This window comes from Phyllostomus discolor, chromosome 6 (genome assembly GCF_004126475.2).
Source record: "Phyllostomus discolor isolate MPI-MPIP mPhyDis1 chromosome 6, mPhyDis1.pri.v3, whole genome shotgun sequence".
NCBI classification, from domain to species: domain Eukaryota; kingdom Metazoa; phylum Chordata; class Mammalia; order Chiroptera; family Phyllostomidae; genus Phyllostomus; species Phyllostomus discolor.
Genome location: NC_040908.2, coordinates 16644528 through 16649791, shown reverse-complemented (window position 1 = coordinate 16649791; position 5264 = coordinate 16644528). Strand labels below are relative to the sequence as shown.

The 5264-nt window shown below is 42.4% G+C and overlaps 1 pseudogene; it reads left to right on the top strand.

The window, feature by feature from the left end:
• Window positions 1-3372: 3372 nt before the first annotated feature.
• LOC114500884 lies at window positions 3373-4744 on the top strand (annotated as a pseudogene).
• Window positions 4745-5264: the final 520 nt, after the last annotated feature.

Sequence of the window (5264 nt, the reverse complement as noted above, 5' to 3'; positions counted from 1 at the left end):
CATAGCCATGACTTAGAAAAGTTTCTTAAAATATCTGAGTCCCAGTTTCATTATTAGAAAAAAAATGGGAATAGTTTCTTGCCTCAAGATGTTGTCATAGAGGTTAAATTAGATGATATGTATAAAAACTTCACCCAATAAAATACACATAATAAAGTACTCCATTAATATGGACCATATGACTTTCCCTAGGAGGAGCGACACCCCAGCGTTGCACATAATTTTAGTCTGTTCGAATGGCGCCATCTGGAGTTGTGCAGTCCTTATTTGTGGCCATTTGTGGCAACCCCGGCGGCAGCAGTTGTGAGACTGTGGGTTTCCCATGCGACTAACTTGTAATTCCTAACTGATGAGAGGTGGGCTCTGGTGGAAATGGGGAGAGTGACCAGAGTGGAAGTTTCTGTGTCCTTGCTATGGGAGGCCCGTCTTTCCCAGAATTGTGGATGAGAAGGATTCAGGTGTGGTATTTCATTAATTTTCATCAATTTGTATCCTCATATTCACAGTCCGGTTTTTTTTCGTCTACAGAAAGAAACCAAGCCTTAACTTTATAAAAGTATGAAATCTGATGCTGAGGAAGAACAAGATAGAGGACTACAGAGGAGTAGTTTTCAGATGGTGGATCCTCCCCAAGGTGACCTATGTAGTTTAAGCCCAGATAAGTGCTGGGCCACTGGCCTCTGGAGACTCCTTGGTTGTAATTAGCTGGAGCTGTGTCCTTTTCTTACATTCCTAGCCTCATCATTCATTGTCAAGTGGAAGGCAGGAAAGAGTGATGGAAAGTACCAACTGGTTAATGGACATGAGCCCATTAAGAGCAGTTAAACCTCTGAGATTACATGGAAGCACTTGGCTCAAGGATCTGAGTGGGAGGCTGCCTCAGGAGGGTGCCGCAACCTGAGAGAAGCTGTTAAACAGCATCCACACAGCATTTTATAGGTGGCGCTTTTTAAATGAGCCATAGCTGAGTGATTGCCTCCCAAAGAAGCACGTGGACATCATCTCTGCCTGGGAGTAGATGCAGAGTAGGGAGAGCCGGTGAGAATGATCATAGGTGTCCAGGAGTCACGTGGAGAGAGCTGTGAACAAAGCTGTCAAGGAGCCCTAGGGATGCCTTCTTCCTTAGACACTGTGTGCCCTCTGGTCTGGGAGGTGGCCAGTGTTTCTTAATCCATTAATGACCTGGCTCTTTCACACAGGCCAACGTGTGAAGGAGAAGTTAAAAGGAGGTTTCGGCCTGGCAGTGAGGGAGTGAGGGGGTAGGAGCTATGCCAGAACCGTGTTTGGTGAGCCAGATTTTTCAGAACAACTTTTTTTTTACTTCAGTAAATCTTGTGATGGACTTTCCAGCTGGGCTGTTTTGAGCTTGGGTCTTTCCCCAGGGGAATCCTATCAGAATCCCTTGGTGATATAACATAGGCATTCCAGAAAGTGGAAGGGCTCAGACTGGATGGAAGGAGAGCTCCCTCGGGGCAGATACACCCCACCCTTACCTTGTGGTTAAGGGACAGCAGGTGCATGCAGAGGTAGGCAGTCCGAGTTCTCTGGAGTAAGAAAAGGGCTAAAGGGGGGCAACTAACCAAAGGAAAATTTAAGCCATTGACTATAGTTTTCTTTTCCTCTTATTTATCTTTTATTCAGTTTTCGTTGACATGTAGTTCATGAGGGTAGGCATGGGCAGGTCTACTTTCCAGATCCTTTCCACATTCTCAGCCCAGATCATTAAAGTAAGTGTTCTGTGGCAGAGAAGACACTAGCTTAGGAGACAGAAGACTTAGATTCTATTATGATATTTGCTTTGAAATCTTGTGAAACTCCCTTAATCTTGTTGAGCCTCTGGGCCTTGGTTCCTAAAGGAGGTAATACAAAGCTTGTCTTGACTACTTCATGGGATCTCTATGAACATTGCATGGGATAACTTATGTGCAATGCTCCAGCCTGGATTATTTAGAAATATATATATAAGGCAGTAGAGAAAAGAATATAGAACATCATAAAAAGTGCCGGGAGTCTATGGTTTCAACCAACCCTTGGCTTTAGGAGCAGCAGTATAGAGGTCCCAGACTTTGAGGCAGATCTTGGGGTTCATTAACAGCTCAGTAGTGCTGAAAGGGGGTTATGTGGCTCCTCCCCAAGGTTTCTCAAAATGTGAGGTTTTTTTCCACTGGAGTCAATTTTCTCAATTCCAGACTTTTCTGGAAATGAATCCCTGGTAGCAGGACATAAGAACTTGCATTTTAACATTAGAAAATGATTAAAAAAAACCCCTGAGGGATGACAGATATACTCAATTGTGTTGAATGCATTAATCTGTACAGCTTGATGAGGATTCACATGTGCAGAATCCATATAATCACTGCCGGATAAAGACACACAGCATTTATAGCATCCCAGAAAGTTCCCTCCTGTCATTTTCTAGTCTGTATCTCCCCCACCCAAGGTAACATCCTTCTGATCTCCATGTTATCAGTTAGTGCTGCTAGGCTTTGAACTTCATGTAGATGGAATCCTGTCACCTGTTCGGGCTTCTTTTACTCAGCATGACTTCTGTGGGCTTTGTCAGTGTTGGTGTGTGTCCTGGTATTCCTTCTTCTTTTTTTTTTTTTATTATGGTGTTGTAGTCCTTTATGTGACTATAACACAATTTATTTATCTATTTTCCTACCAAGGGTTAGATTTATGGAAAAGTAAAATCTAAAGGAGTCTATTTCAAATAATGGGTAGCATAAATCCTAGGTGTGGGGTTGGAGCCCTCCATTTACTGGCCCAAGGCTATTTATTTCCGTGTCTTTGAACTTCAGTGTTCTTATTTGTAAAGTGAGAAAAATAATATCAGTCTTCCAGGGTTATTGTGATAATTAAGTGGGATGAGGCCTGTAGCAGTCCCTGACACACAGTTGGTATTCAACAGTGTTAGTTTTCTCTCAGTTCTTGATTATATTTTTTCTCCCTTCATGGCCAGAATGGAGACTTCAGAAATTTCCTGAAGCAGGAAGGGGGGCTTGTTTAGGAGTGAGATCATTAACTCACAGAGGTAAAAGTAATGATGAAGGACCATGCAAATGACATGTACTAATTTTTAATAAATGCTTTTATTTAAACTTAATACAATAATTTTAATAAAACACAAATATTTTTACACTTTCAAAATTAACAACAAAAATAAACTATTCAATAAAGAAATTAATTAATTAAAAAATAAAACCTCTTTGGTCTCACATCCAGATCAATGAAAGGAGAGAGAACACTTCATGCCTTAGGGCAGCCTGGGGCTTGCATGGGGCCCTCGGGCTGCGATGCACGCATGGCTGCTCCCGGGCCTCGCTGGGTTCCACTCAGCCCGTAGGCCAAGGCAGTCCTGGACTTGGCACCATGCCCTTTGCCTTCTGTCATTGGACAGGCCCATTGGATAAGCCCATTGGAACCTGAATGCTTTAGTTGCCATGTACCTGAAGCATTGGTTTGGCAGCTGACCTGGGTTGTTTTCCAGATCGGTACACGTTAGCTCCTCTCTGGCACTGGAGCCGTTCTGATGCGTGGAGCGGGTTTTCGTATTAATGGTATGTGGCACTGGGATGGGACTCCGATAAAAGATGACAAGAACAGCAAATCACCCCATAGCAGCTAGAGGCATTTCAACTTTTCAGTCTTCGTTTTCCTCCAGGGACAGCTGACCCCGGCACTTGGGTGTTCTCCTGTGTCTGAATTACTACAGGATAGCTCTTGGAGCAGACCCCTACTTCTTGTCATTATCTACCCCCTAATGAAAGGAATTATGTACTGGCCTCAATTAGCCTTGGAGTTCACTTTTAATTGGGGAGCACTGCTTGGATGGTATGCTGTCACGGCTTCTTGTGATCCATCTGTTTGACTACCTCTTTATTTTTCTAGAATTATGTGGACTCTAATATATGATACTGTCTATCCCTTGCCCAGCAGGACAAGGGAGATGATGCTCCAGTTGGTATTAAGTCCCCAGCACTGAGGTTTTGTGAAAACACCAAGCAGTGACTTAGTGGCTTCCGTGCAGTGATGCGGGGCGTGCTGAGCCTGGTGGGAGTGAATGCTGGTCAGACCATGCTCTGTTCCACTGCCCTGGCTGCTGCGGGGGCCCATCTGACTCACCAGGTTTACCGTCTAGACATCCACAGACACGAGGACTGGTGGGATACATTTTCCTTCAGCCGAACAATAGGGCTGATGGTATTTTTAGAGATTGTCCTCAGGATCTTGTGGAAAGAAAAGAGGACAGATGAAACAAAGAAAAATACAGATAGTAGAACAGAAAATGAGCAAATGGAGTTTATTTAGGAATTTTTAAATCAGACCTTCACAAAACACTCTCAGGTCTTGTTGCTACATAATTAGATTTGAATAAGAGTCTTACACCGTGTGAAAGAGTTAATAATCTGGAGATGAAGACTTAGGTCATATTTGCCTGGATTTTAGTTCAAGTATTTACTAGAAAAATTTTTCCTTTGTCCCAGAAACCTGGGACTCTTCAGGATTTGAGATGACCTTGAGTGTTTAAGCTGATGTGAGCTGCTCATTATAATTCTTACCCGCAGTTATGGGAATTGTATGAGTTTTTACTTTAAAAGAAACCTGACATGTATTTCCCCTAAATGAATGTCTATAGGAAAAATGGACTGTCTTTAGGGAAAAATAAAAGCTACCACAGAGAGTTGGGGCTTATTGTTCTTTACTGTGACCTTTACTCACTGCCAAAAGCTGTAATTCAGAAAACTATTCTGTTTTTTTAAAAAATATATATATTTTAGGAGAATTTAAGTAAGTAAAAAAATTTTCCTACTATAACTATAAAAAATAAAGAGAAAAAAAGTGTAGAGGAAACAGAAGAAGATGGACAGAGAAACAACCACATTTAAGAAAGAGACAAAAAAGATGAGACTAACAGAGATACAAGTGGAGAGACAGAACAATGGGAAAGGAGAGGCAACCAGGACAGTAGAAGGCAAGAATGATCTCCTGGGCACTGAGATGAACCGATGCAGATGAAGAGACCAAGAGAGTGACAAGAAGAGAGCGGGGGAGACGAGGGCAGGCGGAGTGAGGGGACATTTGATTATTTTGACTTGGAATGATTCAGATCTGGTGTCAAAATCTGTGCTCCGATTCCATGGCCAACATTATACGATGTTATTTTCAATTTCACTGAAGTATAACTCACATATAACACACTTATTTTGAGTGCACCACTTGATTTGTTTAATAAACATGTACACCTGCACACCCACCACTCT